The sequence below is a fragment of the Alosa alosa genome, chromosome 15, assembly GCF_017589495.1.
Source record: "Alosa alosa isolate M-15738 ecotype Scorff River chromosome 15, AALO_Geno_1.1, whole genome shotgun sequence".
Lineage (NCBI taxonomy): Eukaryota > Metazoa > Chordata > Actinopteri > Clupeiformes > Clupeidae > Alosa > Alosa alosa.
Window position 1 is genome coordinate 21,260,544 of NC_063203.1, and position 15,197 is coordinate 21,275,740.

Below are 15,197 nucleotides of genomic sequence, written 5' to 3' on the forward strand. Positions count from 1 at the left end.
GAAAGGTCCCCCTCCGCTTCTTGGTGCCCGCAGTACTGGCCGTCTGGAGCTGGGTATTTCTGGCGGATAGCCAGCACGACACAAGCAGGTAACACGACATGACGACCTCTGCCCAATCTCTCTCCTTGTAGGACCCACTCAAGAAAGTGCCGGTAGGCTGTTAGAAGAAATTGCCTCGTCCGCGGCAGGCAGGTCGTCTGACTAGTGTTAATTTTGTCACCTATTTTTAATTTAGTCCTAGTCTTAGTCTTGTGACGAAATGTCATTTTTAGTCTTTGTCATATTTAGTCATTAAAATATAATTTTTGTTAGTCAAGTTTTAGTCGACTAAAAGTCTCGTCATTTTAGTCTAGTTTTAGTCAAAAGAAAACTAAAGGTATCTTAGTCTTAGTCAGTTTTAGTCAACACATTTTAGTCTTTTTTTATAACAAATTATTTCTGATTACCATTTGAGTCAAATAGTGTTTCACACATCTCAATTTTCCAACAATATTGTGTGTCCACAGGGCTACTCGTCTGTTATAATTACTCATTCTGATTTTTTGTCAGTCAGTATGTTTACATGCACAGGTAAGTCGAGCTACAGTTATAGCTCGGCTGGGATTTGACCATAGATGTAAAAGATTTGAATGGACCACTGTCATATTCGTAGACCAGTGTTTCTCAAAGTGTGGTCCGGGAATCACTGGTGGTCCGCAAGCTATCCCAAGTGGTCCGCGAGCAGACGTGGTAAAATATAATATAGATGAGTTGTTTGCAATATTGAACCAACTTGTATGTAAAAACAGTTCTGCAACACTGTCTATGTAAGATATGCCAGTTTAAATCATACAGTATGAATCCACACAATAACCAAAGTGGTTCAGTGAGTAGGCCTATAGTGTAGACTATTTATAGGCTACTGTTGAAGAAGGTATAATCTTTTTTTTTTTTAGCTAGGGTTAGTTAAGTGGTCCTGAAACTGAAAAAGTTTGAGAAACACTGTCGTAGACCAAAGTATTAATGTTTTACTCCACCGCTTAGATGCTTATATGTGCCCAAACACAACACATTCCCCAAACAGACTCTCCATCTTAGCCATAGCTAACTTGCTAGCGAACTTTCCATATTAGCTTACTTGCTAGCAAACTTTGCATCATCAGTCTAACTAAACATCATCAGTCTAATTTAGGTTTTACTGTGTTGTTTTGTTGTAAAGACATGCAAGGCATTCTGGGCCATGTAATGAACAGTGGTCGGCAGCACACCATACGTATTAATATGAATAGGTGTTTCTGTAAACCTAGGGACAATAAACAGCTATCTCTGTTACAAAAACGAGCTGGTAATCGCTCATTGAAGAGGGAACTATGATAAAAAGATTGTTTTCCTAAAAGCATGGAGTTGACGAAAGAATAAGCAGGAAATGTCACGTTAATGTTAAATAGCCTACATCTGAACGCTAGGTGGCAACGTTGTATAACATTTCACTAAATACGATGTGAGCTTCACAAGTAAGGAAGGTGCAAATATTATGTAATTTATCATGGGAAATTATTGGAAATGTTATTTCTTGTTTATTGTAATTGCAAACCACACACATCCATTCATAATCACACGTAGGCAAAGAGCAAAGATTCTAGAACAGAGCTTCAGAGAGACACGTTTCGAGTTTGTGGCCAAGTACCTAAAATATCGGTTTCCATGTGTATGTGCTGGATGGCGTGCGTCCTTTATGAAAGTGTTTTATAGAGTTACAGACAGAGTCATGTTGTAGTGGTCAACATAAATGTGCCCCTTCTGTTATTAGAATGCTAAGCGGAGAAGCATGCTAAGCAGAGATTTAGTATCATTAATTTCTTGTGTGGCTAGCTATAGGGAGGAGATGTATGTTGCTAATTGGGATTTACGTTGTTTAGCGTAATGCCATGGTCATTTGATATGAGATGCTTGCACTCGTAACTTCGTCATTTGTAACTTTAGGACTGCTATTTAGCACTTTAGCCCTAAAAGTAGCACCTAAGTCTGTGACAGCTTAAAAGAAGTGGCGAGGACTCTTAACTGCTAACGCAATGTTTTGAAATGCGTCTACATTGTCTACAGGAGCTTCTAATCGCGAGGGAACTTGCATTGTACAGTGGGCAGTGCTTCGACTTGGCCAGCTTCCCTCGCGGTCCGCGCGTGGGATCACGCGGTATCACGCGACTTTAATTTGTATTTTTCCAGTGACGCTGCAACGATGCTGCAACAACCCAAACAACCGGCAGATGTCTCAAGTGAGCAGGGTGTCTTGTAAAAAGAAATGGAGCCTGGAACCCCCTACACAGACTTAACTGCAGACTTTAGCAGACTGGTTTAGAAATAATTTAATAGCCAGAAAAATGCCTGCCCAGCCCTAATAAAGAAATATTTGGTTAACTGCGAGTGAATCCCGTTTGCAGCCGTAGAAGAAACGCAGGACAAATTAAACATTCTGGTTTTCTCCGAGTGCAACGATGATAGACAGACATCATTTGGACAAAATATAGAGCATATTAACCTCCATTGCTCAGCCAAATGCCTTCCTGTTACGTCCTGTTATCACGGAGTTACAGGCGATAAACGATTTTTGATGGTCACAAGTTAGCAGTTAAATTCATTAGCGGTTTATTTTTTTGATTATTAAAGAGTGTTTTTCATTTAAAGGTTTGACTTTGTGCTTATTCAGTAGAGCATTTAGTGCTCTCCCCAATCCCAGACGTTCACATTGCATGTTTGTTTGTAATGGATGCAACCGCGAGATACGCGTTTGACGGCAATGAGTTGTTAACAGACATGAACCAAGACATATACAGTAGCCCAGCAGTAATCTAGGGACTGTTCGTTATTTATTGAAGGGGCCACCGGAGGAATTTTGAGTGCTTCAGTCAAAAGTTGCATGACCCTCCCTTGCCTGCTAGAAATTGTTCAATGACCCTCCGACAGAATTGTCAAAAAAGACATGACCCACCCCTGCCAATTGTCGCTGTCTTCTGCCCGCGCTGCTTTGCGCCACGAAGACACACTGTGATAACGTTCTTAAATCAATCTTTCCTGGGAGCTTGCATGCTTAGGGTGACCAGACGTCCTCTTTTGCCCGGACACGTCCTCTTTTTGAAACCTAAAAATGTGTCCGGGCGGAATTTCAAAGTCGTCCGGGATTTTATTATTCTAGCCTCAAACATGTTTACAGCGAATTTGCATTGCTCTCTCTTTCATTCATGGATATATCTATGTCTTTTGTTCACATACTAGTCACAGCCTCCCCCTACAGTGAGTGGAAAGTGTAGGGTGTAGAGCCTGACCTTAGCTACCGTCATTGGTCGATAGTAATCTCAAACATTTAATTGGTCAGTCAGTCACCTCAATAGTGCAAACTTCCTTGTTTAGTGTAAGTTCACTGACGAATTAAAATGTAAATTTCCATGTTTTTGTCTCGGTCGATATCAACATGAAGCTGAGTGCCGGACCTGCAAAGCAGGCACTTACGCGTCGGTCGCAAATAAAGGTGCCGCAGGTAGGCTACACAATGTTCAGCAAAGCATCGAACGGCAGCGAGGGGTGAGAGCTCATCAGCTAAAGTGACAGAGTTTTTCGACCTTAACATTACGTCTCCAAAATCATTTTGATGGCACATAACCTCATAACCATAGACTGTAAATATAACATGACTGAACGGCACTTCTGCCATTGTCTGAGCTATTTATTTAGCTGATCCTTTAAACTGCCTTTAAGGGATAGCCTGCACACTGACAACAGCAGATGTCAATAATCCTCTATCTACTGCAGCCTATATTCAGGTGAATTAAATATGTTGGCATAACATGAGGGATAGATGTAGGCCTATTTCTTTACAAAAGAAATATCTAATAATAATGGATTGAAAAGAGGTAGGCCTAATAATAGACCAGACATGATTAAATAGATATAAGAAAATGGACAACATATCCACATCAGTCCCCATCAACACAACTGTTTTCATAGGTCAGGACTATTAAGCTCTAAAACAGATTGTTCAAAATTATAGAGCTACTGTAAAAGATTCATGTATTTTCAGAAACACCTTGGATCAAATTTAGAGATAGGCTATGCAACATTAAAGATGGGTCGCCATCCAAATGTATCTTGCGAGTATAGAGCTCAACAGCCCCGCTGTTATTGTAATTATTGTTTACGCTGAAGTGTCCTCTTCTTCACAAACCCAAATCTGGTCACCCTATGCATGCTACCAGTAGGCATAACTAAGGGATGCAATAACACCACCAACAACCAAAACTAGCCTACTCATTGTCAACATGTACATTAAATGTAACGTTTCATGTGAATCAAATTAAAATGTTTTCTTTGCAAACGTAGGCATAGGCATATGGTGATAGATTAATTTAATAATGCTGCTGTGTGAATCACGGTAAGCGCAAATGAAGTGGCCACTTCTTAATGGGACCCACTGTATGGAAGTGGGCTAAGTAAAATAGAGATGTTTCAAATAAGATAAGGTTAATCAGAATTGTACGATATGCCCGCTTGACAACGGCAGAGATAGAACTGGCCTTTGGCCATAGCAACCATCCATTTAGAACGATTGGCCTTCATAGCAACCAAAGATCTGAGCTGTGTTGCAATGTGAGGCAAAGTATAGAAAGGTGATGAAATATACAGAGACAGGTCAAGAAATATAGTGCAATGTAGACAGTATATGTGTACAGTAGTTGATTTACATACGGTGGTTTAGAGTAATATGAAGTATTCCTTTATTCTGAGATACATCTGAGATAGGCTACATCAATAGGCTCTCAAAACAACCCCAGGCTCACAAAACAATCCCAAACAGACATAAGGTCTTTATAGAGCAAATCCATATAGATTATTTGTCAAATAAACCAGTAAAACATAATTTGTCGGATGGAATATATAACATTCACACTCATAGCTCATATTTTTTTAAATAAATCAGTGAAAAAGTATCCTGACAAACAAGCAGCTTTTTAATGCCTTGGTCATATTTCATAATTTCAATTCCTCTGTAGGTTACCTGATAGCCCAGTTTGAGAGGCGCAAGACGCGTGACATTATTTATTTTTGCAGCCAATCACTGCTGTCATTTTATTTTATTGATTTGATCTCAGTCATAGAAGCTAAATTCGAAGGCAGGCCAAAGGTAAAATCCAACGAACCGCATTCAACCCGCAAGCCAGTAGCTGAATAGCCCTCTCCTAGAGCTTTTGAGATATTGCCACTGCTCCAACACTGAAAGGCACTGTTACAATGCCTGGATCAAGCCAGGTTCAGCATAGCGTATGCCACTGTCTGCTCACGTTGGTGACCGGACCAGGGCAAGCACACTTTCGCAGTTCCCGCCGGAAATGCAGTCTAGTTTTAAATGTGACTCTATATACCAGCATTTGAAGTGTCAGGTCCTCTGTAGCTAATACCCACAGAGTAACATAAGTAACACCAGCAATAAACTAGATGACCGCCTCTCAGTCCTGCATATTCTCTTCGCAAAAATAAATCATGTTTGTCAATTTGTCTCCATCTCCTACTCCTGCAACTCATGTTCATGTAAATGAGTGTGTGCATACGTGAGTTTGATTTTGTTTATAAGAGTGTGTGTGTGTCTGTGTGTGTGTGTGTCTGTGTTTGTGCATATGCGTGCCTGTGCGTGTGTGTTTGTGTGTGTGTGTTTGCATGCGCACATGCGTATGCGTGCCTGTATGTGTGTGCATTCGTGTGGGTGGGTGTTTGTGCATGTGTGTGCTTGCCTGTCTGTATGTGTTTATGTGTGTGTGCTTGCCCGTCTGTATGTGTAGGTGTGTGTGTGTGTGTGCACGCGCACATGCGTATGTGTGTGTTTATGTGTGTGCATTTGTGTGGGTGGGTGTTTGTGCATGTGTGTGTGTGCTTGCCTGTCTTTACGTGTTTATGTGTGTGTGCTTGCCTGTCTGTATGTGTGCGTGTGTGTGCGTGTGTGTGTGCATGTGCATGCACGTGCATGTTCTTTATGTGTGCAAATCACGAATGAGTGGGTATGGGCTAGGTTGATGCTGGCTCTTGAGACTAACATACCATAAATATTTTGTCATCTTGGGTGCAATGGTTCAGGTAGGGTTAGTCATTTAACTTAGCGCTGTGGGGGAGTGGCCACCAAGTTTCATGTTCCCTGGTGTTTCAGTAACCCGGGAATCACTGACCAAAATTGATGACGGTAAAAGAAAAAAATACATTTCTTTTTCATATTTTAAATGACTTGCTGTCCTGATTCTTCCTGTGGATCTTAGTGGCCACTGAGGAAACAATCATTTCATCGTTTTTCATAATTACTATTTCAATTGTTTCATATCAAAATTCACTACTTAATTATGTGTTTTATGTAGTTTGTGGAGGACTGATTCAGATCCGTCACATCCATAACGTGAAACCGTCACATCCATAACGCCAGCTTTTCCTACATAATGTATTACAAAAATGACGCATAGTTTCAAAAACACACTTTTTGTGTTCATTCAAGTCTCCTTCATGCTACATATATCATAGTTTCGGCAGTTTCCTTCAAAATTGTCAAAAACAGTTTGTAGAAAACCTGTAATCTCCCACAAAAGTGTGTCTATTTCATGTCACATCCATAATGCTGATAAAATGCCTTGTATTCTTAGGATGAAAATGATTATATGAATATTGATGATTTCTCAGTATTCAGAGGACAGAGATTACATTAAAAGTTATGCAAATCAATTCACTGATACTAATTTTGCCCTTACTCTAAGGCATTTTGTTTACCAATATGAGTCCAATTGTCACATCCATAACGCTGGAACTGCCCCATATCACATAACATAACCTGTGTTATTTGACTGAGGGGCCTTGTTCAGTTATCCGGGGTGGAGAACGTAGTAGTGACTTCATGCAGAGGCTTGAGCTTCAGGGCCCCCTGAGCCCTTGGGCCTGGGCCCGGTAGGCCCTTTCAGTAATCCATCCCTGTTTGCAGTGCATATTTTAGACCTAGTGTGCCGTTACCTAACCGTATCACCCGGAGAGAAGAAATACTCTTTTCTGATTGGCTGGCGGGGTGGCTTTTAATTCTGAATAACGGGACAACTATGAAGTAGATCTGGTAAAAAAAGTTTAATCGCCGTTCCATATCAATGCTTATGAATGGTAACTATAACAACGATAGTAGGACGACGGTTGAGCCTGGAGGCAGGCTCAATGGAACAATGGAATCAACTGCAAACAAGATAACTGTCCATGCTATCGCTGTTATAAGGCCAACGAAAGTTGTACAACAAGCTGAACTAGTGAGCTTCTTTTTAAACGGAACTACATGTTTCCTTTGCTTTACAGGGGCAACCGGGTGATAAGCGGGATAACGGCCTTCGAGGTGTGTCCAGTTATACGGAATTAATGGACTTGGGCGGAGGCAACTCCGCTGCGCGTCGGGGAGTTCTTTGCCCCTCGCCCTTGTCCATTAATTCCATATAACAGGACAGCTCGGCGGCCATTATCCCTTACATATCTCCCTTGTCCTCTTTCCTGAGTTCAGTCTTAATTCATAGTGTTTAATTTTTCAGTCATCCCATTATACAACAATAACAAATAAAACTAATTTAAAAAGTGCATTGGATTTTATTGTATTGGCTTGTGAGTTTTAAATAATTTCACATTTCACATTAACTTGTTTCACAGAATTGTACAAAACAGCTCTCCATTCAAAACTTAGAATGTTTTCAAAATTCCACATGCTATGTTGTCTTCAGTGACCCAGCAACACAAAGAAACCACTAGGGACACCCATTAGCACTACTGTCTGATCAATACTGCTCTAGGTCGTGTCAACTATAATAAGGGAAAGCTGAGGATGTCTGAGGGCATTTCAGTCTTGATCAGGAAATTACAGCAGGTAAACAATGGTGGGCTAATATCCAGAGAGAAACCAAATAGTTTTTTTTTAAGCAGTGTCCGCTGAAATTAAGCTTTTAATCTGCATCTGAACTTTTCTATGTGGAATCATCAACAAATGCTGTTAATTGTAGTTGTAATGTTTGAAATGATTATAAATGTTTACATCAGTTAGTTTCAGGCCTATTCTGTGAACCCTTCTGATGCATTCATTGCCATTCAACTGCATATATGTTGTATATTTTGAGTGTTTTTTAATGCAAACATCTCTTCATTTCATCATGAATCATATGTATATGTACAATCATTCTGTTGTAATATTTTTATTTTTTAAATGAAATGAAATGAAATAAGTGTACTGCATATTGTCACTGATTCCTTCTTCCCTTGAGCAGATTTCAGAGACATGTCTGAAAACGGCAGTGAACAGAAGATCCTGAAAGGAAATGACCCGATTCGGCTCAACGTGACCACAGCCCTGGTGCAGATCCTGGTGTGGCCCTTCATCTACATCAACCTCTTTATGTACTACACCTTCCGCAGAAAGCCGGCTCTCCGGGCAGAACCGCGCTTCATGTTCTTCGCCCAGACACTGCTCGCCGACTCGGCCCTTTTCCTAATGACTGATTTTGTGGTTGTCACCATGCATGTTCACCTCCTACTGCCGCTGGGATTTTGCATCCCATTTGTCGTCATTCTTCACGCAATCACCCACGTTTCGCCCACCTTCATCACAGCCATGTGTCTGGAGCGCTATGTGGCCATCTGCTTCCCTCTGCAACACGTCAACGTCTTCACCCCGACCAGGACCCTGGTCATTTTAGTTGTGGTGTGGTTCCTGAGCTTTCCCTGCGTCCATTTGTCGACCTATGCATCTTATTTTCATCAGCTGTTTCCAAGAGCTATTTAAAAGGAATTAACTTTTGCTATTATGAAATTATTCTTGTGAAAAAAATGACACATGGAACTGAGGGGCAATTTATTTATTTTGAACTACTTAGTCCTTTTGGCCATTCTGTTCTTTTGTTACGGGGCAATTATCGTGTTGCTCGGCGGGCATCATCATGAAGGCCCAGGGGACCCTGCTGCGACAAGCAGGAGGACATTGAGGCCAGGGGCCAGAGAACCCTGCTGCTGCACCTCCTGCAGCTCTTCTTGTGCACACTGGAGGTCTTCTGCCCTTATGTGGAGGCCCAGTTAATGAGATTCAGTGTGAACACATTCATAGTGGTGCGCTATTTCAATTTCCTGGCTTTCACTATTCTGTCCAGGGCAATTACTCCACTTATTTATGGATTTAGAGACGAGAAGTTTTATACTGCTATGAAAAGTGTTAGTCTATGGAAAAAGAGCAAAGTTCATTTTGGCAAGTAAAATAATTACGTTCATTATGTCACAAGGTAAATTATATGACATCATATGAGGAAGGCAAATAAAGATTTTATAAAGGAAATTCCTGTAAGCGCAGCTGCTAAAATACAAATTAGTTATGGATGATCTGCCTCTGATCTGGGGGTTTTGCCTACAATGTCCAAAATATGTTAGCCCTCTGTATTAACGTTACATTGCCTCAGGGGCGCAGGAGATGTTTTGAAAGTGAGGGGGACCAAATTGTGAACACAAACCCATAGTGACATCAGATTTCCGGATCAGATCCCCACCAGTGGCTCACTTTCAGCCATCATATTTTAAACTTGCCACTAGGATTTCCAAAATATTTTTTGATAAAAATGGTCAAAACTGTGAGATGAGCACAACGCCAGATCTGCCCTCAGACCAGCTTCTTGCTATGTGCAATTCTACTTTTATTTATTTTTTTAGATTTATTTCACACTACTTGGGCCAATGGTAGAATACTCTAAAAGTAACATGGGATGTTAGGGTATTTTATGAAGCCATGAATGAACAAAAGTTCATCATGCCTATGATCCAAACATGATCAAATAGTTAGGCTTACTTAAATTGTCTGGTATAAACCAAATCAACTCTCCACTATGTATAAGTAAATATACTCTTTTGATCCCATGAGGGAAATTTGGTCTCTGCATTTATCCAAATCCATGAATTAGTGAAACACACTCAGCACACAGTGAGGTGAAGAACACACTAATCCTGGCGCAGTGAGCTGCCTGCTTCAACAGCGGCGCTTGGGGAGCAGTGCCTTGCTCAAGGGCACTTCAGCTGTTCCTACTGGTCGGGGTTCCGGCAACCCTGCGGTTACAAGTCCGAAGTGCTAACCAGTAGGCCACGGCTGCCCCACTATGTGTTTGCAGTTAACATTTGTTGATGCAACGTTAGAACATGTTGGCTTAACAAGTCACCAGTCCACAACACTGGACATTGGCTGGGGATGAATAAAATGTAGCCTATGTCAACTTACTACGTTTGCCTTCTGAAAAAAAGATGTGATGCATTTTTTGTTTTTTCATTTATTTCACACTTCTTGGGCCAATGGTAGAATACTCCATCTGACTCCAAACCATCTGATATTGCAAATTATTTTAATGATTTTTTCATAGATAAGGTCTATGCTCTAAGGCAGAATATGGACAATACTGATTCTAATTATCTAAAGCTCATAAAAAATAATGTGATGTTAGACAAGAGTTGCACTTTCCAGTTTAATAGTGTGGAGGAGCGGGAAGTAAGGAAGTTGTTGAAGTCCCTGCCCGAACACAGCTCAGTGGGTATTGACATGCTGGACAGTATAGTACTTGGCCTGGCAGCTGACTATGTTTACGGTCCGGTATGTCATATAGTAAATGCATGCTTAATGAAAGGTGTTTTTCCCATTATCTGGAAAGAAGCTAAAATTATTCCCATACCTAGAGATGGCAGACTAGCACTCACTGGGAAGAACAGTAGACCTATCACTATTCTCCCACTTCTTAGTAAACTGATGGAGAGAATAGTCCACTCACAAATACAGGAATACTTTGACTGTAACAGCTTGAACACAGATTTCCAACATGCTTATAGGCATAACCATTCAACTTGTTCCGCCCTTACAGTTATGACAGATTTCTGGCTCAAGGCAATGGATAATTCAAAGATGACTGGTGCAGTATTACTTGATTTTAGTGCGGCATTCGATGTCATAGATCACAATCTACTCATCGGTAAACTAGAATGCTATGGATTTAGTCCTACCGCCATCCAATTTATGAAGAGTTATCTCACAGGCAGGATGCAACAGGTTTATTATGCTGGTAGCTGGTCCCACTCTAAGGTCTTGGACTGTGGAGTCCCACAAGGGAGCTGCCTCGGGCCACTCTTATACGCCATCTTCACAAACGATTTACCATCAGTTTTGTGTAAAGCAACTGTACAAATGTATGCTGATGAATCCACATTGTATTATGCTGCAGAAACTATCAGTGAATTGGACAATGTTTTATCAGATGAGTTAAATATGGTTTTTGATTGGATAAAGCGAAATAAGTTGGTACTGAACATCTCAAAAACCAAATAATTTTTCTTGGGATCGAGTCATAAACTGTCAACCACACCAAAGATGAGTATGAACTTGTCTGGGGAACCTATAGAACAGGTAGATAAAGTAAAATTACTGGGTACAATAATAGATAGCCAGCTCTCATGGGCAGAACACATCGATACCATAGTGAAGAAGATGGGTTGTGGTATCTCCATGGTGAGGAAATGTCTTTCTTATGTCCCTACACACATCGTGGGACAGGTGGCTAAATCTTTAATTTTAAGTCACCTGGATTATTGTGCACCTGTATGGTCATCTGCATCTAAAGGTCAACTAAAGAAATTACAAACTGCACAGAACAGAGCAGCCAGGTTAGTATTGCATTGTCCCATAAGAACGAACTTAAGTAGTATGCACCGTCGACTCTCTTGGTTAATGGTAGAGAATAGGCTGGATTTCAACACCGCCGACTCTCTTGGTTAATGGTAGAGAATAGGCTGGACTATCTTGGTTAATGGTGGAGAATAGGCTGGACTTTCTTGGTTAATGGTAGAGAACAGGCTGGATTTCAATACAACTAAATATTTCAGAAACATTGTCTTTTCTTCTCAACCTGTTTTCTTATACGACCAAATTGTTGGGTGTGATCAAGCTCATTCTCATTTGACTAGGTCCGCTGATGATGGCCAGTTGATGTTACCACGACCAAAATCAAATGCTTTAAAGAAAACAGTTATTTATCGTGCTATCAATCATTGGAATAATTGTCCACTGAACATACGTAAAATTAATGGCAAAGTATCTTTTAAATACCATCTGAGAATACATTATCTAAATTTGTGAGTAGGGATTAGACATTGATTGGATTTACTGTATGAATGTAATAATGAATGAAATACTGTAATTTATTTTGAATATTTCTTGATGGTGTCTATAATGATGTCTACAATGTTTTACTGCTTTTGAATTCTCAGTCTTACAGTAGTTGATCCTTTCTTGTTGCGGACCCCAGGAAGACTAGCTTGTCCCTTTTTTGGACAGCTAATGGGGATTCTTTTAACAATAAACAATGAACAATAAACTCTAAAAGTAACATGAGATGTTGATATTTTATGAAGCGATGAATGAACAAAAGTTCATCATGCCTATGATCCAAACATACATGATCAAATAGTTAGGCCTACTTAAATTGTCTGGTATAAACCAAATCAACTCTCCACTATGTGTTTGCAGTTAACATTTGTTGATGCAACGTTAGAACATGTTGGCTTAACAAGTCACCAGTCCACAACACACAGAAAATTGCAACAGAAAGTTGCCTTGGGGAAATTACTTTTCCATTACACATTGGCTGGGGATGAATAAAATGTAGCCTATGTCAACTTACTACGTTTGCCTTCTGAAAAAAAGATGTGATGCATTTTTTGTTTTTTGTTGGATTCATTGCGATTCTCCTTACCCCAAGCTTCAAAGAACTCCTCACATCTGTGACAGGCAGATGTAACACCGCAAAATTCTCAGCTTGTTTAGGACCCCACGCTGAATGTGTAAGAACGCTAGTAGGCCAGGGGTGTGGTAGCCTACTCTCTGGGTTTTATGCACTAAGGTAACTGTAACGGTAACCGTCCCACCGGCAGGACACTGAGGACTAACTGGTACTGTTGGCAAAGAAAAGTCGTTCTCCTACACCATGGGTCTCCAACACTCACTCTCAAGCTCATTTGCTTGCCGCCCCCTTCGAGCCTATGAAGCATACTACATTTAAACACAATTGTTGCCGCGACTCAAGGCATTCTATCCTACAAATTTAATTAAAAGTAAATCATGCATAATTAAACAATAACTCAATTTAGGCTACTTGGCTACGCAAAAAGGTTTCCATTACAGCACAGGCACAGCCCCTGTTGAATGAATGGCTGCCTTGTCTCGCAATAAACAGCAGGTTTCAGTGCCCATCAGTCCCAGCATTCAGCAATATAATCAAACAGTCCAAAAGTAAATTAAATCCCAAACCAAAATGAAAATGTTATGCTTTTGATAGCCTACCGGTATGCCACTCCAAACAAAACGCATGTCTAAACACAGGTTAGAAATAAAAAAAAGCCTGCCTCGAATACCAGCCTGCCCCAAATAAAGGTGCTGTGCTTTGCGCAGCCTAAGTAAACTAGATGTACCGCATAGTGGTACAAAATATGACCGCTGCTCAGTCCTGTACATCCGTTCCGCGAACATAAATTTGTTCAAATAATCAATTGTATCCATCTTCTACTCCACCCCCACTCTTAAAACTGTTGTGTATGCTTGTTTGGCATGCCTGTGTGTGTGTGTGCGGGCCGCACAGCCTACTGGTGCTGCAAAGGTGAATAGATTTGTAGCACTAGCCAAAAAATTTGTAGCATTGTTATAAAACCTTTAAAATCTCTAAACAATCACAAGTAGGGCAGTTCATCACAGTTCATCCATTGCAACTGGACTGATGAAAGGTCATGTACACCTAGGCTACATTGTATTTTTTTTCCCCCGTCATCTACTTCCTGAATTTTTGGTCAACGATACCCGGGACACATGAAATTTGGTGGGTATGTAGCCCCCCTAGACTTTTACGGAAACATTTTGTTTGGTCACAACCCCCGTAAAAGGTCTCAAGGGCCCACATCAACCTAGCCCATAATCACTCATTTGTGATTTGCAGCCCCCCCCCGGTAAAAAATTAAAATGCAATATCATTCTGCTTTAATCGCCCCTCTCTTCAGTTAAGATGTTCAGAACTGCACCAAATGTGTATTATTATGTTCGTTTATGTGTATGATTAACCTGACATTCTCTGGGGGTATGCCAAGTTTCGTACAATTTCATCCATGGGGGGGTCTAAAAAAAATGAAGTTATGTGTACATTTAGTGACTGTACACTCATTGGCCTGTAGATGGTGGTGCACACACATACACACGCACACACACACAGGCACGCACATACTATCGGTATCGGCAATTAGAACGGCCAATACATAATTACAAATTCAGTAGAATTAAAGGAAAAACAAATATTCATCATCATTTGGCAGCATTTCCAGTATTGGCGCTACGTTGTTTGTCCACCAGATGGCGCATCGTTGCAGTGAGACGTAATTTTGTTGGAAGTTAACCCTTAGAACCCGATTGACGCAAAGTGCGTCAAAAAAGACACCCTTTCTTCTCTGTTACATTGCTCCGGAACTGTTCATCGTAGCGAGATGAAACCTTTATTGCATGACAGAGCAGAAGTGGGGCTTTCCAAAGAGACTACACACTTGTCTGTACGATCAAGTATGAAAATAAAAATCATGAAATTAAATCAAATTGCATCATATACAGTCTATACTTCTCTGCGTTCACCTGCACACCCATTACTCTCGTTTGAATTACTCGCGAACCCGTGATCGCATCGATATGGCAGATGAAAGAGGGGACACAGGGCTATCCATTGGTACCATGTTTATCGATCCTTCTGGCTTATAAAAACAGACGAAGTGACTGCAAAATAATAACGGATACACAAACCAAGCTGCACACCCAGCTTTGAATTACTCGCTGACCCGTGATCGGATAGACATGCCACGCATGTCAGATGAAAGAGGAGACTCAGAGCTATCATTTGAAACCAAGTACATCCTTCTGGGTTATAAAACAGACGAAGTGACAGCAAAATAATAACTTCATATAGCTGGACTTACCCCACGTTTTTGTCTGTTCTTGTGGTAAAGCATTTTTATAATCCAACGCTATCGTGTGTTTCTCTATGGCAGAGCATGTTCATAATCCGGTTTTGAAATCCTAGCAAATTTCTGCATGGCATCCAATTCAAGGCTCACATTGCATCCCAATTTGTTCA